At 39.1% G+C, this 24,127-nt stretch overlaps 1 long non-coding RNA gene across 1 annotated transcript in view; it reads right to left on the minus strand.

Moving 5' to 3' along the window:
- Window positions 1-261: 261 nt before the first annotated feature.
- LOC135213410 (uncharacterized) overlaps window positions 262-24,127 on the minus strand; it is a 40,602-nt gene continuing 16,736 nt past the window's right edge. Inside the window, exons 2-3 of the long non-coding RNA XR_010314110.1 lie at window positions 9,213-9,471; window positions 262-378 (exon numbers count right to left, since the gene is read on the minus strand). This is a non-coding gene — a long non-coding RNA (uncharacterized LOC135213410). The remainder of the gene's footprint in view (window positions 379-9,212; window positions 9,472-24,127) is intronic.

The raw sequence follows: 24,127 nt of genomic DNA on the forward strand, positions 1-24,127 counted from the left end.
ATTTTATGATTTTTATGATTTTTTAAAGGTCTCTAAAAATCATTCTATTTTATCTATTGTAGAATTCCTTGAGCATGAAATAATGTATTGCGGAACGTCGGAATAAATCTGTCAAAATGTCAAATTCCTGTATGTTCCTGCCTGCCTTCATCTATATATATGTGTGTGTGTATATTGTATATGATTACTATATTATCATAAAATGTATTAGGCAGTTTTCATCAACTTTATTTACTTGTTTTACCAATCTCATCAAGCATAAGCAAAGCATAAAAGAACATACCGCATTAACAAAGACGGAACTATATCGGAAAAGCTGTAAGCCTCGTTTTCTCCTGGAACTCCCGTAATGATCTCTCAGCAAGTCTTCGTTAATGCCTAGGATATTATTATTATTATTATTATTATTATTATTATTATTATTATTATTATTATTATTATTATTATTATTATTATTCAGTTACAGCACACATTAGAAGATCACTAGGACTAGGAGAGACAGACGAAATGTACCGGAAAGCGCGATCCTAACATTCGCAGAATCATCCGAGTCAAGAGTACAAGTTTGGGAAAATGCTTTTTATCGACTCGTTAGCGAACACTGTACAAACTTTCCGTCCGATATCCCCGGTGGGAAGGCCAATAACTTCTATACAGATGAGACGAACCTTCTACAATTTGAGGATAAGAGGGTACTACTACGTACAGCGTGCTCAAAAGTTGCAGACCTTAAAACATCAACACAGACCTGAGATAAGTTAAACATTTCGTAACCTTTTTGCTGTGTTCATTAATCTAAGACACCGGTTTGCCACAAAGAAGCGATTACGAGAGTCACGAACAAGCACGAGCAAAAAGGGAAATACAAAAGTCGTCAAAGGCCTTCAATAATCTGGGTCATTAATCAGTGCATCTTCAGGACTAAGCAGCTACATTATCATCCCAAAAACTGGGTGAAGATTTCGTTCATAATCACAATAAATCAATCTGAAAAGAGCGCTCGAGCTTATAACTCTGAAGAACGACTGAGATGTTCAACTTGCACACTCACCATAGTACAGCTTTGGAACGTCTTGATCCACTTGGAAAAAAAAACTCCAAATTCCAGAGAGGGCCGAAATGCAACAGGTTCTCGGGACACGGCCTGAGTCAGACACCACAGTTGACACTAACCAGTAACCACCACCACCCGATTGACCCACCTCTAAAAGTCCTCGGAGGCCAGCCACTAAAGGCGTGGTAACAGCTTCAACCAAAACAGAATTTGGCGATAAAGACCTATTTAGGAGCTGGTTAACTAATCAACTTAAGACATAACAGAAGCGTCACAAAAATATAATTGAATATATTAAATCAAATAATCCATTTTCAAGACGCAGAAAAGTAGCGTTGAACGCAACTTTCGCTCAAGAATTCGGACGCGCCACAATAGCCAGGATCGATAAAGCGACAGAAGGAAAGCCAGGATATGGTGGGGGAGGAGGAGGGGGAGGGGGAGGGGGGCGGGGAAGGCGGTGGGACTGAGGCAAGATAGGGAATATTAACTTGGGTGATCTGAGACACAACTGAGAAACACAGGAAATGAACGGAAAACGAATTACAACCCTTGTTCTGATATTTTTTAATTTTTTATTCAGTCGTACTACAAAATGTAGTACAATAAACCACCGCAGGTGCGGGGAAGATGAGCAGGCTGGACTACGTCAAAGTTGGGGCAAACTTCATCCTTAGTACTACAGTCAAACTTCATTCTTAGTACTACAGTCAAACTTCATCCTTAGTACTACAGTCAAACTTCATCCTTAGTACTACAGTCAAACTTCATTCTTAGTACTACAGTCAAACTTCATCCTTAGTACTACAGTCTCCCGACTCTTCTAACAAAAAGGCAGTCAAGAAAATCAATCCAGCTCTTTGAATATATATAAAATATAACAAGACACTATACTTGACATTTGACGAGAGAGAGAGAGAGAGAGAGAGAGAGAGAGAGAGAGAGAGAGAGAGAGAGAGAGAGAGAGAGAGAGAGAGAGATTCATTATCTTAAGCACCATTTCCTTGCGCGAAAGAACATGTTCATTTCAATAATAACATACTCAAAAAACATAATCCCCCCCAAAAAAAATTTATAATTATTGGAAAAAAAAAAAAATACTACTTAATACTCTATATATAATATATATATATATATATATATATATATTATAGATATAGATATAGTATAGAATATAGATATAGATATATAAGATATAGATATAGATATAGATATAGATATAGATATAGATATAGATATAGATATAGATATAGAATATAAGATATAATAGATATGATATATGAATATAGATATAGATATAGATATAATATAGGATATAGATATAGATATAGATATAGATATAGATATAGATATAGAGATAGATATATATATATATATATATCATATATATATAGTATATCTATATATATATATATATATATATATACATAGATATATATATATATATATATATATATATATATATATAATTATTGTATATATATATATATATATATATATATATATATATATATATATATACATCTATATATATACATATATATTAAATTAATATAATTATATACATATATATATAGATATATATATATATATATATATATATATATATATATATATCGATATATATATACGTATATATATAAAACTGTGTGTTCATAATATGTCGCATTAAGTTACAAATTTTGTCCTTTTAATATCTAATTCGCTCTTACCTCGGAATTATTATTTTTCATATATGTTTAACCCCCAAAAGAAGGGTGTTTTTTTAGTTGATAATAATTTCGTTGGTTCCCGGGCGCGAACCTAGGAAACAAGAAATCAGGACGTACAGTGGGAGTCATGTGTTGCGGGATAAGGAAATGGATTATGAATGAAGTGTGGAATGGTTCCTGTTAGAAGGTGAAACAGCACAAAATGGGGATAGAGAAGAGTAATGCAGAGTGAAAAGTTCATATCTGTAAAAAGTAATGCTAAGTGAATATGAGACGGGGTAAGATTATGACGGTAACTAAAGGAAGATGAAGCTATGAATGTTAGTAGTATAAATGCTGCAGAACAGAAGTGCTTGATTTACTTGACAGCAAATGTGTGAAATACACAAACAAAAGAAGTAGTTTTCCCCTACAGAATTGACTATTCACTGAGTATGAAAAAGACTTGTTTGCAACGGAACGTTCCCCACACAGCAGGATGAGCGAAGTGCTTCCTAGGGAAGATATGGCAAGGATGGTAACAGGGTCTACGGATAACACTTGAAAGAGAAGATCAGAGAGTACAAAAAGTTAAGTATATCTTAGTTTAACCAGACCACTGAGCTGATTAACATCTCTCCTAGGGCTGGCCCGAAGGATTAGATATTTTTTACGTAGCTAGGAACCAAGTGGTTGCCTAGCAACGGGACCTGCAGCTTATTGTGGGATCCGAACCACGTTAGATCGAGAAATGAATTTCTATCACCAGAAATAAATTCCTCTGGTTCCGCGTTGGCCGAGCCGAGAATGGAACTTTGGACCACCGGATTGGTAGCCGAGTGCGAAATCCACTCATCCAACGAGGAACTTCAGAGAGTAGGTAAGCAAGTAAAAATGCATTGTTAATAATGATCATTTCAGTAGATGAAACCTATTCACAAGGAACAAGCACACCAAAGGGGCCATTGACTTGAAATTCAAGCTTCCAAAGAACGCTGGTTTCACCATCCCACATCAGACCCCACACTGCAGCAGTCACTGATCATGATAGGGAGCAAGTGAATTCTCATCGCCCTACGGGAGACGCGAGCCCGGTACAACTGAGCGGCATGCCATGGCACTAAGCACTAGCAGACCAGCATGATTGGATTGTTGAGCAAACTCCCTATACTACAGAGACGTAGCGCGGATGCTGAATGCGAAGGAGAACCAAGAATGGAGCTGCTGAGGAGAGCCAAAAGGGCCAGAGACGTACTAAGATATAAAAAAGGGACAAAAAAGGTATAAGAGAAGCAGAAAGCTGGACCAGAGCCTTTAAAGATGGTTTGGTCCCATATAAGTAGGAGAGTATGACAAGTTACAGAACAACGTTCCTCATTTTGATTCGGTATTTCCCCTTGTGTATTATTATGTTCCTCAGTTCCTTCGATAGTTCCTCGTTGGATCTCACGGTCCGGGTTCGATTCCCCACTCTGCCAACAAGGAATCAGAGGAATTTATTTGTTAATAGAAATTAATTTCTCGATATAATGTGGTTCGGATCCCACAATAAGCTGTAGGTCCCGTTGCTAGGCAACCAATTGGTTCCTAGCCACGTCAAAATATCTAATCCTTCGGGCCAGCCCTAGGAGAGCTGTTAATCAGCTCAGTGGTCTGGTTAAACTAGATATACTTAAGTTCCTTCCATGCATTCCCAGTCTTGAACCATCCACACCAGCATTACTGCTCGACCTTCCCGCTTCGTTTTTCTCCTCTTTCAAGCACTTTCACTTGTCACTGCAACTTCTCTACACTATCCCCAAAAAGTACTATATTTCCACTTGCCTTAAGGGAAAGGTGATGATTGGGACTCAGTATTTTGGGGGCATAAATTCATTTAGCATGAAATGGACGGTGCATGGCCAACCTGTGATTGCAAAGGAAATACAGACAGTGACAGAGGAAGAGAACTGTGAGGTTAGACAAGGAGGCTCTTGTGCAACAAGTCTGGGAATAAGAGTAAAAAGTTGTATATGATAAAAATGATCCTACAAAAAATAAAAAAATAAACCTGCAACAAAGTTAAAAAGACGCACTGCAGGCCTGAGTTTTCCAATTACTTTATTCTAATACCCCTAGGAGACCGGTTAGCTTCTCTCGACAATTCCAGCGCGAGCGCAAACGCACACACTAGATTATATATATATATATATATATATATATATATATATAATATATATATATATATATATATATATATATATATATATAGATATTATATATATATATATATATATGTATAAAATCACCAAAACTTCGTTTACGTCTTCAGTAGAGTAGTTAGCAGAGGAACTAACCTTTCAGTTTTAGCCAATTTGAGATGAAGTTACTAGCCCCATATATATATATATATATATATATATATATATATATATATATATAATATATATATATATATATATATAGTGTAACTGTAATAGCCACAATGCCCTTCAAACTTCTCGAACTCCTCGCGCTTTTTTGGATACGCTTGTCACTACAAAGCCCTTAAGATCCTCCAAGTGCAAGTTAAGAGAGCATTGTGGCTATTACAATACGTACACATAAAATAACCAGATGATTCTACATATATATATATATATATATATATATATATATATATATATATATATATATATATATATATATATATAATATTTCAGCCTTAAAAGCAACATAAAAACGACTGCACACTTGGCTAGGATGGTGAGAATGGGTCTACTGCAGCTCTAATAAGTACATTAGAAAAACGACAGGTATAGGTAAGTATGAGAAGCAATAGACTTTTATCCTTCTCGCGGTCAGGTCGGCACCGTGACCTCTTCGTAATTATGGTATCACGGGTTCGTTTCCCGCTACCGGACATCACCATTTCTTCATATATCTTACACTTGGGTCTTAAGGCTTTGTGGTGAAAAGAGCATCCAAAATAGTACTAAGAGTTCGAGAAGGCGGCACTGTGGCTATTACAATTACATATGCATCTAGTAAAAGAACACCAATAGATTCTACACACACACACACACACACACACACACACATATATATATATATATATATATATATATATATATATATATATAATATATGTATATATATCTATATATATATATATATATATATATATATATATATATACTCATCCAGACCAAGGGCAGGAATTCAGAAGCAAAGACACAGTATCGATTTATTCCAAGCTTTCGTGATTCATAATCACATCATCAGGGATATCTACAACAATAAAATACAATATATTAATATAAAATTAAAAGAGCTATAATACAAGACTTTAATTTAAAAAGCGGACGAAGAAAACTGATAAAAACAGAATAAAAAGATAAAATTGTTAAGAGCAGACACACCCAAACAAAGACGCACTTGGAAGCAAAATAGTAAAAATCGGACCACGTACTTAAATACAGACACTTAAAAAAACAATTAAAAAAATATAAAAAAACACTGAAGGTTAACCTACCATTACAGAGGATAAGGACGCACTATGAACAAAACACAAAAATTTTTCCGAGAGAGGTAGAGAGTCAAGACAAACAAAAGGGAACAGCGGTTGTTTGACAGTTCAGAGAAGGAACTCGTTGTTTAATATTTAAGATTCCAAGAATAAGCAGTTCTTATGGGTTGCTTGTAAAACCAGTGATCTTAAAATCTTCATAGCTGATTTCCGTTTTGCATTTAATGGTGTGGCTACATATATTAGAGGTTTCTGGATTAGTCAATCGACATCCGGTTCTATAACTTATCCCCCTAAATGCAATTTTGGAAAATATATTGGATCCACCAGACGGCTTCTCAGGGTGAGGCCCGATTCCCACAGAGAGATAAGTTATAGAACCGGATGTCGATTGACTAATCCAGCATCCTCTAACATACGCAGCCATACCACTAAATGCAAAACGGAAATCAGCCATGAAAATTTTAAGATCACTGGTTATACAAACAACCCATAAGAACTGCTTATTCTTGAAACCTTAAACATTAAACAACGAGTTCCTTCTCTGAACTGTCAAACAACCGCTGTTCCCTTTTGTTTGTCTTGACTCTCTACCTCTCTCGGAAAGATTTTTTTGTATATATATATATATATATATATATATATATATATATATATTATATATATATATATATATATATATATATATATATATATATATATATATATATATATAGTGTGTTGTAATAAATAAAGTTCGGCACGAGGCAGTCGGCGCGAACACAGATGCCAAAAATTTATCCACAAGTGCTGTAAACCCTTCGTCTTTCACATAAAGAAACACCTGTGAAACTAAAAGCACCAGTATTTCTGTCACTGCGGCGGGGAATTGTCATTCTATATCTTTTATAGTACAGTATATATTTTGCTTCAATTGGTGAGATCATGCAAACACACAATCATATAATATATATATATATATATATATATATATATATATATATATATATATATATATATATATATATATATATATATATATATATATATGTGTGTGTGTGTGTGTGTGTGTGTGTGTGTGTGTAATTGTAATAGCCACAATGCCCTCTCAACATCTGAAATTCTTTGCTCTTTTTTGGATACGCTCGTCCACTACAAAGCCTTGAGATCCAACTTCAAAGATATATGAAGAAATGATGATGTCCGGTAACAGAAAACGAACTCGTGATACATATCACCACTAGCTCACCTTGTTGACCTGACCATATATATATATATATATATATATATATATATATATAAAATATATAATTATATATATATATATATATATATTGAAAACTTCCACCCTTCACCTTAAGCCTCATATATACATAGGGGGAGTACCGGCGCCAGGTGTCACTCTTCTAGTTATCGGCGTATCTTCCTCTTTTACGAGGCTACTACTCCCCCGTAATCCTCCGCGGCTTTCCAACGGCTTTTGTTTCGACAGCAACTGGCTTTTATCAGTGGTCATTCATTCAATATTGACCACATTTAATGTGACTTAACTTCCCTTTTTGACCTAACGACCTACGTCATGTGAAAAATGTATTTTGTGGACTATGGTTACGCCAAACTAGTTTCTCTTTTTACACACACACTCATATATATATATATATATATATATATATACATACACATTTTTATATATGCTTAATTACTTATACAATTGTACTGTACATTCACACGAACACCAACAAGACCTCACTTAAAAATGATGAATGAACATTTCTGTTCGAAACCAGCCTGCTTAATTGAGATCATGTTATTCATTCACACACACACACACACACACACACACACACACACACACACACACACACACACACACCACACACACACACATATATATATATATATATATATATATATATATATATATATATATATATATATATATATATATATATATAATATATACACACACACACACATATATATATATATATATATATATATATATATATATATATATATATATATATATATATATATATATACACATATTTACTTTTAATTATAAAAAACAAAACGTCAACAATTTAGTCACTAAAGAAACAGGATTAACAACATGGTATGTACATGAGGCCTAACTATCTGTTCTCAGTAAAGGGAAGGCAAGGCCCGAATAAACAGAAGGAGACAGCTGGTAAAAAGATACAATCTCTCGAGGTTCAGTTTCAAGCCCAGGAGACACTCCTCTCAGTCTAGCCAATCACAGGAGACACTCCTCTCAGTCTAGCCAATCACACAGCAGTTCCATGAGACACTCCCCCGCGCCATCCAATCAGCAGAGAAGTTACCTGAATGACTTAGGAAGGACAGAGGGCGGATGGTGACAGTTTTTGAAGAATTGAAGGAGGTGTAAATACTTGTTACTTCAGTACGGATGGAAGTAAATTATATTTTTATACTTCTTACAGATAACGCAAACAGTCAGGTATCACACTATAAAGGCTCGATGTGTTATAACAAATGGTGTGTACGATAATCGAGTTCTCGAATGCCAGATGAGTGATGGTTTCCACATACGTACATACGTACTACATGTACACTTTGCCATGTTGGTTATCAGCACAAGTGTCAGTGATGAACGTTAGGGACCAGGACACAATAATAATGAAAAATGGAGAACCAGATGTTATCTGGCATACTAATAATAACTTACGATAGAAAATAAAAAGATACGATACAAAGTATACACGATTCAGCTAGTGATATTTTCGAAAATCACTAACGTTACCTCTGAAATGAACATCTCTGTTCGTCTTTAAATCAAAATGTCAATCCTAAGCAGGCATAGGGAGACAAGCATCTAACACTACTTTTCCTGGGGATACACAGAAGGCTGCGAACGACTTCAAACAGAACAGCTTATGATTCACATCATTTCTTTAATTAACGTCACGAAAGTCAAACGGAATTCACTCGCACAAATCCCTGACGGTAGAATACTCACCATTTTCCTCTTCGTAGCGTATGAACAGGACAACGGGAGAAAGAGATCCGAGGAAGGCCTGCCAAGCAAAGGAAGAAGACACCGTCCGGTGGATGGTCTGAGCAGTGGTCCTACTAAAGGCGCCAAACGCCTGGTAACCACGGAGAAGGAGGAGCAAGTAGCCACCAAGGTCGACATGTCCCTCGGGCTGTTGGTTGGGAACTTGGGAGAACTCGCCACAATCAGGTAAACATAGCGCTGCTGTCGTCACTCGGAAAACCTGGCAAAGTAAACAGGACCCGCAATGAGATGTCAATTTTCTATTTCACCGGACTCCTTCATTAACAGAAACTGTTCCTATCATTGCAAGCATTGGAGTGATTCAACCCTTATGACATCATCAAAACAAAATAAACCAAGTGGCAGTTTTCCTAAATAAGACAATTAACCACTCTGCACTGCGATCATATCAATCTCTTCATCAAGAAACTATTGTTGTTAGTCATTTTATGCGTATTTAGACATCGCAACATTTTTCTTTACTTATTTATTAACAAACGTTGACTCTTATGAAGAGGTACACAGACAGCATCATCAAAGCTTTCCCCAATTTTCATCGACTTGCTCTAAATGGTCTGCTTCCTTTACTACTATGGACAGGCAGAAAGATTTTGAAGTCAAAATACATCCATATATATATATATATATATATATATATATATATATATATATATATATATATATATATATATTATATACACACCTAATAAAAGGAGCCCATAAAAACACCAAAATATAGAGAGAAAAGTACTATATTTCAGAGACTGCTGTCTCCCTCTTCAGGTAGATGAATGAGAAAAGTTTACAGAAAAGGTCGTATTTATACCAAAAGGTCCATCCACAGGCAAACCAATTTAGGTCACCCCCGCTGATAATCTTCCTTAATTAATCTTCTTAAGCGTTGGATGAATGAAAACCTTGTCGATCGTATCTGAAAAATAGTACTTTTCTCTCTATATTGGGTGTTTTTATGGGCTCCTTTTATTAGATGGAATTCTGTTGTAACAGAACATTTTTACCAGTCATACACACACACACACATATATATATAAGTATAAAGACAGGATCAATTACTGAAGGATAAACGTATTGGAGTATGGAGACGCGTTCTCTCTTTTATCCATTTATTTAGCGCCGACGTTTCGTATCAGCTTGATACATTTTCCAGACTGAAATCGCGATGACACATCAATTGTGTTTAAGTAGTAAAAGATATACACCAAGGTCTTTAGAACTTGATATACACATAAGCTGATCCGAGACGTCGGCGCTAAATAAATGGATAAAAGACAACAAATCTCCATACTCATGTTTCCAGGTCCCATAATCACAAAGAGGTCACGTTGGTCAGGTCGGCAACGTGACCTCGTTGTGATTATGGGACCTGGGTTCGTTTCCCGGTACCGGACATCAGAATTTCTTCAAGTTTCTTTGAACTTGGATCCTCAGGCTTTGCATATGTATCTGGTAAAAAAGTGACCAGTAGATTATATATATATATATATATATATATATATATATAATATATATATATATATATATATGTGTGTGTGTGTGTGTGTGTGTAAATTGAATTGAATTTAGAATTTAGGCTAAAGGCCAAGCACTGGGACCTATGAGGTCATACTGCGTTGAAACGGAAATTGAGAGTAAAAGGTTGGGAAGGTGTAACAGGAGGAAAACCTCAGAGCAGTTTCACTATGAATCAATTGTTAGAAGAGAGTGTATAGCAAGATGGAAGAAAGAGAATATGAAAGTAGGTACAGTGAAAGGAATGAAAGTGATCGCAGCTGTAGAGGCCAAAGACACGCTGCAAAGAACCTTAATGCCTACAGTACTGACGGCACTACGCCCCCTACGGTTTACAAATGTGAGAGAGAAAGTACTTGCTTTAACAATCGTACTTGCTTTAACAATCTTACGGTTGTTTCGTAAAACATTTTAAGACTACTATGAGATTCAGAGCCTTTGTCTCGGTGTTTTTCCAGAATAACTTTTTTTTCTGTGCGTTTGACAAAGATATTACTTAACCATAGTTTACTTTACATCCCTACCTCATTTTCGGCAGCATTCTTTATTACTTATATTAGAAGAAAGTATATTCATAAGAGTAACATAATGCGGCCGAAGCCAGTAGCGGAACACTAATGTATGAGTTCAAAGTTATACGTGATGTAAACATAATGAGAAACAGGTCGCTTTGAAATTCTGAATGAATATTCGAACCTTGTCAAGGCTTCAAGAATGGCGGCTATGATAAGCCATTATCCCCGTGTTTATAGGACAGCTTTTGTGATTCGACTTGCACAATTGCTTAGAAGTGAGGAGTCCCGTGGCTAACCCTACTTAAACTTGAACAGGTAAATGAATAATAGGGCCCTTTTTTGGGTAAGGAGTACACCCGGACATCCAAGGCTACCAAGTTTTCGTCATTTGTTGACTTCCAAAAGGTGTAGAAAGCTAATTATATATGCTCTATAAAACAATAGTTGTTGATTTCTTAGTAAAATATAACTTGCGGAACAACATTAGAAGTTGCTTTGCTAAAAAAAGAAAAAAAAAAGTTCATGGGTTATAATACATCACTGAATGACCTCTATAGGTCTCAGTGCTTGACTTGAAGTCTAAAGTCTATAATCCAATCTAACCCTATGCAATAGTCTATTTATTACAATGATCGTCACTATCATATTAGGAAAAATATCAAAGGAGTTACGACGAATGCCAAAGTTTCCTTCACTTTGTTAATTGATTTTTAATAATATAATTTTTCAATGGACAAGTAGTGATAGAAAGTAATTTCTTGTATTACTTTTAGCCTTTTCTTCAAGGATTCTAGCACTCGACCTCATGGTATAAATCCTATATACTACACTACTACTACTACTACCACCACTACTACAAAGTGTACACAAGGAGTATTGGTTGTATTTCATCGTTGCCAGAGGGCGAGACTTTTTCACGAATAGGAGTAGGAGGCAAGATAATGACGTCATAAGTTACGTCACACTATCTTCGAAAGACATTCCTCTGAATTTGCTGGTGATGTCAACAAGAAGTCGGTGTTACTCTTATAATTACCAGAATTATGCAACTTTCGTAGTACAGAATACAGTCAAAAATTAGGCAGGGATGTAAGATACCCTGTGACAAAGTGTCATCTTTGTCAGGTACGTTGATAAAATTTTATTCCGGAAAAACACCGGGACACCGACTGTGAATCTCATAGTAGGGTTTACGTTACATTACTTTACAAAAGTTCAGTTTCATTACAAGATGACATGTAAATATAGACGACTTTTTGTTTGGCCAACAGGCCTGGAGAGCGAACTGCAACTTCCACTTCTCTCTTTCTCCCTCGGCCTAGGCCTAGGGTAGAACCGAGATGCGCAGATTTCCATCAAATCCACCACACAGATCAGGGCTCCTAGATTTTTCATCCTCTTACTTTCAAAAGTGTCTTCATTTGCTACAGCTAACTGATGTTGTGACTGTATACTCCGAGTAGAAGGAAACAATAGCAGGTTCATTTAAGGTAGATTCTTGGGTGAGCCCTATGCCTACGAGACGTTTGTTTAGCGGCCGCTGATTGGTTTGGGAGCTGCCTACCTCCCGGTACCAGCCAATCAGCGGCCGCCAAACAAACGTCTCGTAGGCATAGGGCTCATCCAAGAATCTACCTTAAGTGAACCAGGTATAGTTTCAGATTCCGTCAATATATTCACAAATAAGGCGGTTTTGTAGCGAAACTGAAAACCAGGAAAATTATAATATAGTGCAATACTGGTACACTGCACATTTATGATTCCAAATATGTTATTCCATTTCATGTGTTTGGGCTGTTTCTGTAATGTTTTCTGCGCTACTTGTGCCAGTTATCCAATACATTTGGCTTTGAGGGAGCTACGTAGGTCATCTGTTTCCAGTCGCTTCCAAAAGTATAATACTGCTGTTCCACACCTAAAAGATATGGCAGCTAGGCGCACTAAACTTATCCATTTTACTATGGATGAACTCTTATTTCTTGTGGTCCTGATTCTCAATGTTCGTAAAAGTTGCCTAAATCATTCCACAGTCGAGTAACCAAATGACTTTTTTGGGCATTTTGCTCCAATTACCGACCTACTACTTCATCGTTTTCCTGAAGGTGACAAACCCCTTGGTGACACTTCATCAATGGACACACAATGCATACACACACACACACACACACACACACACAGAGAGAGAGAGAGAGAGAACGTTATCGACACATGTGCTTCACAGAGGCAATTTTTCAGATTAACCTACACTTAAGTCAAACAAGTGGTAGAATCTAATACATTGTAAATTCCTATAATCAACACATACCGAAGCCAAAAGTGTACAGATGAAATAGCTTTAGAGCATTTAAGTCATTAAATAAGTAATTGAATACGTCAATCAGTCCAATTCGACTTGAAAATCACATTGCCTATTAGTTATTATACCGTTTATAATAACTACAAAAACCATGAATACAAAATAGTTATGAATTGGTCCTGGAGAAATTTTACCATCGAAGTGTATCAATATATATATATATATATATATATATATATATATATATATATACATATATATAACCTCGGCGTGCCAGTGCCATGGTATTTAAACAGCAAATTTTGGGCAATGTTTCCCCGAGAAGCAACAATTGTCTGGTTTGGAAGTTATGAAAAGTCGAGATATGAGGCACAGAACATTCCTACTCTTATTCATCCTAAAGTAATACCTGGCTCGTGATATCCAAGCAAATAAATAATTCAATTGTGAAGACACAACTAATGTGCATCAGACTAGATGATGGATTTACGCTGCACAAAATGCAATGTCTGTACAGCAATAACACAAAATCCTGCCTTAAAGTTTTTGTAGGCCTGTGTCTCCCTTGCTTGAAACCAGTCTATTAATAGATAGTAGTGTTGTCCCTCCTGTCTTCACAAGATAATTAGCTAAGACCTGCACAGTTATGCCTGCGCAAGTAAAACTGTTCTGTGGGTTCAGTTTTCCCTGCATAGGCCGACTGTGCAGGCACGTCCGGTGGGTAAAGCTGTAACTGGTCAAGAACTACTACTAGCCACTCTAACGCCAGTTGCCCACTTATTGTTGTGGAAATAAAAAGTTTTCTTGTTTTATATCATAATTCTCAGTTGACCCGAAAACGTTAGAGAAAAACGCCTGAAGTTTTATGGCAGGTAGCATATAGGTTAACTACCAAACAACAGCCATTCAACCTACATCACACACGATTTATTGTCCACATAAAAAACTAGGCATTCAGGACACTGAACTATCACTTCTACTATTAAACTAAAATTGGTTTATAAAGCTTAACAACTTTTTACACGCAACCAACGCACACACTGAAATTAGCCAAGTGGTAACTTATCTCATACCTCCCACAACGTAACTGATATATAATACATGGCCGCTCATACACCGCAATCACAATCATGTACAGATTCCATGTAACTTCCTAAATGAAAGCTCGTTTATTACCTCTCAAATGAGCGCCAGCCAACGGAGGATATCAAAGAATTTTCTTCCGTACTCATACAGTTATGGCATTAGCTAAGTTTACCCTGGAGAAAGAAATCTAATAATAAATTACCGTTCCATGATGTTCTCGTCTCTAGAAATGAACTAGGTCTTTATATGGGGATTTATAGAAAACATACTTTTACAAGTTTGAGTACGAATTTTTATAGCTTCTGTCATTTTAATTTTAAGTTAAACTCCACTTCTACTCTCCTCCACAGGGTCGTTACACATTCGTCCAGTTGTTAGACCTTCCATGAAGAGGTCGTAACCCTGGCTAACTACTTTAGTAACAACTTTTTTCCTCGAAGGCTCTTCTTCGGAGCCTTAAACAAATTCTTAGATAAGAAAATGGAAATGCCCAAAGCTATCCATTCTGTGCAAAATATGAACATGTTTACAACATTCCCCTACATGATGACAATTTTAGGAAAAAATGTCTAAATTTACTTCAGAGAGAATTGCCTGGCTTGGATCTACAATTAATCCCAAAAAATCCTTGCACCATCGGGTCATTTTTCAAGCTCAAGGACAAAGTTAGTCCGTTATTTACATTCAACGTAGTTTATAAGTATACTTGTCCCAGGTGTAACCAGGGGACTAACGTTGGGTATACCAAAAGACTGCTAAGGGTACACATAGACGCCCTTGGAGGAGTTAGTTTTAGAACCAGAAGCAGATTGTCCAACCCAGAACATCCCAACATAAGGAACCATTCCAAATTATGCAAAGCATCCACAGATGACGATTTTCAAATAACAGGACAAACTCAGAAATATATATATATATATATATATATATATATATATATATATATATATATATATATATATATATATAGTAATTGTCAGCGTGCAACATGTTTAACCAAGCAGGTGTCTGTCAGTGTGAAAGATGCAAAGAAAGATGCACACACACACACACACACACACACACACACCCATATATATATATATATATATATATATATATATATATATATATATATATATATATATATATATATATATATATATATATATATGTGTGTGTGTGTGTGTGTGTGTGTGTGTGTGTGTGTCTGTATGTGTATGTGCCACATACACTTTGATGCATTGAACAATTTCAACAAAACTTGGTATGCATATAACTTAGCATCTGGGAAAGAATACTGTGGGAGTAAGACATCACTGGCACCAAATGGGGGGTTTAGGGAAAGGGGTGGGAAAGGAGTAAAATGTAAAAATAGTAACTGAAAACGACAGATATTAGTGTCTAATCGATAGTTTTTGAGGTTGCTAGGATTAACATTGACACTCCCAATGCCCTTTAAGTCCAAGTTCAGCCCCAATAAGGAGGGGGGCAAAAAGGAGTGGGGATGGGGTGACATGTGAAAATAGCTTAAAACAACAGATATTAGTGTCTAATTCATAGTTTTTGAGGTTGCTAGGATAAATAGTGACACTTCCTATGCCCCTTTAGCCCCGATAGGAAGGGGGTGACATGTAAAAATAGCCTAAAATGACAGATAATTGTGTCTAATCCATAGTTTTTGAGGTCACTGAGATGAATAGTGACGCTTTCATAGGCCTTCATGCCCAAGTTTATCCCTGATCAAAAGGGGGGGGGTGTGAGATAGGGTGGGTAGGAAGGGGATAACATGCAAAAGTAACTGAAAACAACAGATATTAGTGTCTAATTTATAGTTTTCAAGATCACCAAGATGAATAGTGACACTCCTGAACCCCTTTAAATCTAAATTCAGCCCTGATAGGAAGAGGGGCTGGGAAGGTGGTAACATCTAAATCTAACTGAAAACTACGGATGTTGTGACAATCCATAGCTTTCGAGGTCGGTAAGATGAACAGTGACACTCCCAAGGCCCTTCAAGCCCAAATTCAACCCCAATAGTAAGGGGGTGAGAAGGGGTGGGTGAAGAAATAAATGTAAAAAATTATGGATATTAGTATCTAATCCAGTGGTTCTCAATCTTTTTTTTTTTTTTTATGTCACCCTACCTAATGTAATTATTAACTGTGGCACCCATTCTTTGCCATCCCACCATATTGCATATATATATATATATATATATATATATATATATATATATATATATATATATATATATATAATATAATATATATGAGTGTGTGTGTGTGTATGTATGTATGTAGAATCTACTGGTCATTTTTACCAGGTAGGTATATAATTGTAATTGCCTCAATGCCCTCTTGACTTCTCAAATTCTTTGTTCTTTTTTGGATACGCTTGTCACTAAAAAGCTTTCAGAGCCAACTTCAAAGAAATATAAAGAAATCATGATGTCCGGTAGTGAGAAACAAACCCATGATACCATAATCACGACGAGGTCACCTCGCCGACCTGACCACGAGAAGAATAAACGTCTATTCCCTCTCGTACATACATATACCTGTCGTTTTCAGATATATATTTATTAGAGTTGGAATAGACACATCCTCACTATTGTAATCAAGTGGGCAATTGTTTTTATTGCTTTTTAGGCAGAAATATATATGTAGAATCTATTGGTCATATTTCTTTGAAGTTCCCTCTGAAGGCTTTGTAGTGACAAGTGTATCCAAATATTTTTTAAAGTAAAATTATATTGTTAAGATACAATAAAGTTTTGTACATACTTACCTGGCAGATATATACTTAGCTATAGACTCGGTCGTCTCGACAGAATTTCAAAACTCGCGGCACACGCGACAGGTAGGTCAGGTGATCCACCATTCCCGCCGCTGGGTGCGGGGTCTGGAAACCATTCCCGTTTTCTAAGCCATAATTTCTCTTCCACCTGTCTCCTGAGGGGAGGATGGGTGGGCCATTAATCGTATATATCTGCCAGGTAAGTATGTACAAAACTTTATTGTATCTTAACAATATCATTTTGTACATGAAAACTTACCCAGCAGATATATACTTAGCTGATTGGCACCCTTGGTGGCGGGTAAGAGACAGCTAAAAACAAAATAATAATACTTAAACTAAATACATTAAAAAAAAACAGGGAAAAAACAACATATGTTCTTGGATAAAATAATCCATGGTTCCTACCTGATTGGGCTGAAGACTTCATGACTACTGTCGATGAGTCTGCCTGCCTCAAGAGTTTCAGCGAGGAATGGACCTATGGCTGAATAACTCTTTGGATCGTGTCAATGGGGGCTAGCCCGCTTACGCGACAGAGCCTATTCTGGATCGTACCAATGGGGGCTGACCCACTTACATGGTAGAGCCTTGACCTTTTGTCATATCAATGGAGACTCGCCCTCTTACATGACAGAGTTAAGGTTACTATAAGTAATCACAAGGAGCACTGAAGCCAATCCCGATCACCTGACCATGTTAGTACTGTTATAATCTATGAATTGCAAGAGGGTTCCCTATTCCCTCTGACAATTAACCAATAAAAACAACCACCAATAAAAGATAATTTAAACACTAAAGTAAATTACGAAGGATTAGCCTCAGCCCCTTCTCCAGCACTGAATTCGCCGAAACATACGCTCCCAGAGCAAAGCACTTTTTTGTACGAAATTTTTTACGTCTCTTAGGTAATTCGAGGCAAAACACAGAATTACATCTCCAAAACGTAGACTCTATAAGTGCCTGCAGAGACCATGTTTTGTGAAATGCCATTGACGTAGCTATGGCTCTCACTTCATGCGCTCTTACTCTGAGAACCTTAAGGTGCTCTTCATCGCACTTAAGGTGAGCTTCCTTTATTACATCCTTTATGAAGAATGTAAGGGCATTCTTAGAAATCGATCTTTTCGGATCTCCTTACAGAGCACCAAAGACTTTCTTCTGTACCTCCTAGCAACTTTTTCTTCTTCAGGTAGAACTTGAGTGCCCTGACTGGCACACAAAGTCCTCTCTAGTTCTCCTTCCCGTTAATGAAGAGAGTCCTCTTATCTCAAAGCTTCTTGGCCAAGGTTTTGAGGGATTTTCATTCTTTGCTAGAAAAAGTGGTTTAAAGGAGCAAATCGCTGAATCCTTCTTAAAACCCCACTTTACCTTCCAAAGCTTGCAACTCGCTAATTCTCTTAGCTGTTGCTAACGCAAAGAGGAATAAGGACTTTCTAGTTAAGTCTCTAAAAGAAGCTGTGTGAGACGGTACGAATTTTTCCGACATTAGGAACTTGAGGACCACATCCAAGTTCCAGCTAGTTTCTTGATTATATGGTCTTTCGTGGTTTCGAAAGACCTTATAAGGTCATGGAGATCTTTATTATTGGTCAGATCTAGTCCTCTATGTCGAAAGACTGAGGCCAGCATACTTCTGTAACCTTTCACTGTTGATACTGCCAGGTTACAGTCTTTTCTCAAATATAGAAGAAAATCTGCGATTTCAGTTACAGAGGTACTGGAAGAGGATATTTTCTTCCTCTTACACCATCTTCTAAACAACTCCCACTTCGACTGATATACCCTAGAGGTGGAGACTCTTCTGGCTCTTGCAATAGCCTTCGCCACTTCTCGTGAAAAGCCCCTTGCTCTGACAAGTCCTTCGACAGTCTGAAGGCGGTCAGACTTAGAGCGGGGAGGTTTTTGTGAAACCTGTTGAAGTGGGGTTGTTTGAGAAGATCGTTCCTCAGTGGAAGCGATCTTGGAAAATCTACTAACCACTCCGGCACCTCTGTGAACCAATCGAGAGCTGGCCAGAAGGGAGCGATGAGGGTCATTCTTGTTCCTTCCGAGCAAGCGAACTTCCTCAATACTTCCCCTACTATCTTGAAAGGAGGGAAGGCGTATGTGTCCAAGCCCGTCCAATCTAGCAGAAAGCTGTCTACTGCTACTGCTTGTGGATCCGAGATCGGGGAGCAATAGTTCTCTAATCTGTGATTCCTGTTGGTCGCGAACAGGTCTATATTGGGCCTTCCCCACAGATGCCATAGTTGCTGGCAAATCTGAGGATTGAGGGTCCATTCCGTGGGTAGGACTTGGTCTTTTCTGCTCAACAGATCTGCCCGGACATTTCTCTCTCCCTGCACAAACCTTGTGAGAAGAGATCTTCCTTTCCTGAGCCCAAATCAGCAGATCCTTTGCTGATTCGTACAGGGAAAAGGAATGCGTCCCCCCTTGTTTCTTTATATAAGCGAGGGCTGTTGTGTTGTCCGAGTGGATTTGAATCCCCAGACCTGAGACCTGCTCCTCGAAATGAACTAAAGCTAGATGAATGGCTGTTAGTTCTTTTTTGTTTATGTGCCAGGACACTTGTTCTCCTTCCCAAGTGCCTGACACTTCTTCCGAACCTAGGGTCGCTCCCCACCCTGAATCTGAGGCGTCTGCAAATAACGCTAGGCGAGGGTTCTGTAAGTGAAGGGAGATTCCCTTGCTTAGTTTCTGTGGATCTAACCAACAGCGGACATTCTCCTTGATCCCTTTTGAGATTGGAAAGGCGGTTTCTCCCAGATTGTTGGACTTCCAATCCCATCTCTCCTTCAGATAAAATTGAAGGGGTCATAGGTGTAGTCTTCCTAAGAAAACGAACTGTTCCATCGAGAGAGGGGTCCCCAGTAAGCTCATCCATTCCTCGCGGAACAATGTTCTTTCCTTAAGAAGACTGCCACCTTTTCTAAGCAACGTTCTCTCCTTTCCTGCGAAGGATACGCTAGAAAATCCCGAGAATCCATCTGAATCCCCAGATAGACAATATTTTGCTGGGAGTCAGCATGGATTTCTCGCGATTGACTAAAAGTCCTAGGGACTTTGTCAAATTTAGAGTAAATAAAAGGTCCTCCAGACATTTTTTCTCCGATTGGGCTCTTATTAGCCAATCGTCCAGATATAAAGAGATCCTGATCCCTTCCAGATGTAGCCAATAAGCTACATTCCTTCATGATGTCCGTGAAAGACTTGAGGGGCTGGCAGTCGAAAGTCCGAAACACATCGCTCGGACTGGAATACTTTCCCTTGGAACATGAATCTCAGATATTTCCTTGCTGCCGGATGAATTGGCACATGGAAATACCCATCCTGAAGGTCCAGGGACACCATCCAGTCCCCTGGACGAAGAGCAGACAGAACAGAGGAAGACGTCTCCATCGAAAATTTCTTCTCCAAAACAAAGAAATTCAGGGCACTGACGTCTAGAACCGGTCTCCATCCCCCGATGCTTTCGGTACCAGGAACAGCCGATTGTAAAATCCTGGAGACTGGAGATCTTGAACCAGTTCTACCGCTTCCTTGGAAATCATCTGTTCCACTGCCTGCAAAATAGCAAGCTTTCGGACCGGATCCGAGTATCTTGCAGTCAACTTCCTTGGAGTTGTCGTCAAGGGAGGATTTTCCCTGAAGGGGATCAAGTATCCTTTTTTCAGGATCGAGAGGGACCAAGAGTCCGCTCCCTTCTGCGCCCAGACTTTTGCAAAGTGGAGTAGTCTGGCGCCTACTTTTGTCTGGAGGACTCCCTGCTCATCTAGACTTCCCGAAGGACCTTCTAGATGGTCTACTCCTTCTATCTGGTCTGCGACCTCTAAGAGAGGTCCTAGAAGAGGAGGCACCTCGAAAGGGCTGTATAAAAGAGGGTCTCTCTTTTTTCTCGATAGGCACGGCCGGCTAAAAACTTCTTGGCTGATGTGAGTGAGGAGATCCTGAGTTGCCTTCTCCGTAAGAGATTTAGCAACCTCTTTAACAGTCTCCTGTGGAAACAGATGAGGGGACAAAGGTGCAAAAAGAAGAGATGTTCTTTGTAAGGGTGATATGGCTCTTGCTAGAAAAGAGCTAAAGACCGATCTCTTCTTTAAGACTCCCGTTCCGAAAAGTGAGGCAACTTCTACGGAACCGTCCATAACCGCTCTGTCCAAGCAAGCCAGGACGCTTGAAAGTTCCTCCATGGAGACAAAGTCAGTGTCCTGAGCTCTCTTAGCTAACGCTCCCAAAACCCAGTCCATGAAGTTGAAAACTTCCAGGGTCTTAAAGAGGCCCTTTAGAAGGTGGTCAAGCTCACACATGCCCCATGTTGCTTTAGCAGAAAGCAAAGACTTCCTCCTGGAAGAGTCCACTAAAGATGCGAAATCCGCGTCTGCGGATGAAGGGAGGCCTAACCCCATTGGTTCCTTGGTCTCGTACCACCTTCCTGGTTTACCTGTTAACTTGGAAGGAGGGCAGGAAAAAACTGTTTGGCTCGCTTCCCTTCTAGAAGTCAACCACTCTGAAAAGGTCTTTAAGGCCTTTTTCATACAAAGAGCAGGGGGCGCATCTTGACGAAGGAAGACGACTTGTGAGCTTTTGTGCTCGAGGATCAGCAGGTGAAGGAGGATCAGCAGGATGAAGGGAGTCTCCGAACTCCTTGAGAAGCAAAAGAGAGAGCCTCTTGTAGTCAGAAACTGCTACATCTACGGGCTCCTCCTCTTCCGATACTTGTTCCAACGGATCCACTGAAGGAGACCGTTTGGGAGTGATCGGGCTCTTCCCGGGAGAAGAACTCCTTTCCCGAGAAGGGGAGCGCTGAACGCTTGAACTTCTATATGAAGAATGAGGCTCCTGTCGGTCCGAAACACTCTTGCGCCTACTAGACTCTTGTTGTCTAGGCCCTTGCGTTTCGCCAGACTCGCGGCGTTTGATAGGCTCCTGACGCCCTGATTCAGGGCGGTTGAATGGATCCCTGCTCCCTGAATCCTGACGCCCTAACTCTTGACGCCTAACGTACTCCTGGCATCCTGACTCCTGGCGCCCTGACTCCTGGCGCCCTGACTCCTGGCGCCCTGACTCCTGGCGTCCTGACTCCTGGCGCCCTGACTCCTGGCGTCCTGACTCATGGCGTCCTGATTCCTGCCTTCTAGCAGACTCCTGACGTCCTGAATCCTGTGGTTTGAGAGGCTCTTGACGCCCTTTCTTGCGTCTCGCTGCCTCTTTGCGCCTGCCTGGCTCCTGGTCCTGTAGTCCCAAAGGATCCTGATACCTAAATCGGTTTAGTTTCTCTTCAGGTTCCTTGAACCTAAACCGATCGAGACTTCTGCTCGATTCACGGCGTCTCATAGGAGAGAGGCTACGTTCTTCCTGTCTACCAGGATTCAAAGCCTTACCCCACCGAGGGCGCTTTGGAGAAAGAAAGCCTATAGGGCGAAAGGACTCTCCTCTCCGGAGAACAACTCCTCCTCGGACGAGTCTCTCGACGAATGGCGATAAACGCCCTGGAGATTGTGAGGGTCTCTCCTATACGAAGAGGGGCGCTTAGCGGAACTCTTAACAGGGAGCGAAACATCTTTCCTCCTTGCCGAATCCTTAGCGAAGGAGCCTACTAAAGAGGCTAACTGCTCTTGCAGATTTATCAGAAACTTCTTCGTAGGATCCTGAAGAGAGGGCTCCTCTTGTCTCGTCTTCTTAGGCACCGAGGGCCAATTCTCGGGAAAACGCTCTGGGCTGGAATCAGCCGCGTCTCCTTTTGGCGCCTTCCAGGCTCTCTTCAAAGGGCACGATAGAGAGGCCGAACTCCATCCTCGTTTAGGAGAGGAAGAGTCTGAGGCCAAAAAACACTCCCTTAGGACGCCTTTTCTGCGGCAATCCGAGGCAGCCTGGGACTTTACAACAGGATCTGCCGAAGGGACGCCTGACCGTTGGGGATGTTCTGCATCCTCCCTGCGGCTTTCGACATTCCTTCTTCTCCCCTGGTCCCTGGGAGTTTGGAAGAGGTCTAGGCCTAGGAGCAATGAGGAAACCGGTCAGACGCCCCCCCCTCCACTGCACTGGGGACACTGCACAAGTCACTATCACCACTCTTACCTTCATTTAGAGCTCGTAACTGAGCTTGAAGTTTCTTGATGGAAGCTTTTACATTTTCCCTCTCTGAAGAAGAACCTTTGGATTCAGCACAGGGAGAAGCAGCTGAGGCTAAGGGAAAATCATTAGTAGGAGAGTTAACAACTTCTTGTTCTAGAGAACAAGATCTACTAGATGACCTAGCTGAAGCCTTCCTTACTCTATCTCTCTCAAGCTTCCTAACATATGAAGATAACTCCTTCCATTCAAGCTCTGTTAGGTTTTTGCACTCAATACAGGTGTTATTAAAAGAACATTCATTCTCTCTGCATTTAGCGCAAACACTATGAGGATCTACTGCCGATTTCGGCAGCCTAACCTTGCAACCTTCCCTACTACAAACTCTAAACATAGGTGAAGCCTTAGCGTCAGACATCGTGAAAGAGTAGCCAAAACCAAAGTCCACAATAAGCGTATGCCAAGCCAGAGAAAAAACAGAATACGTCACCAAAAAACCAATCCAAATTCTCGGCAAACGAGTTGAAATCCAAGATGGAGGAACGAACAATAGGTGTTGTCCGTTCAACCGACAGAGAAATTATGGCTTAGAAAAC

The sequence above is a fragment of the Macrobrachium nipponense genome, chromosome 42 (genome assembly GCF_015104395.2).
Source record: "Macrobrachium nipponense isolate FS-2020 chromosome 42, ASM1510439v2, whole genome shotgun sequence".
NCBI lineage: Eukaryota > Metazoa > Arthropoda > Malacostraca > Decapoda > Palaemonidae > Macrobrachium > Macrobrachium nipponense.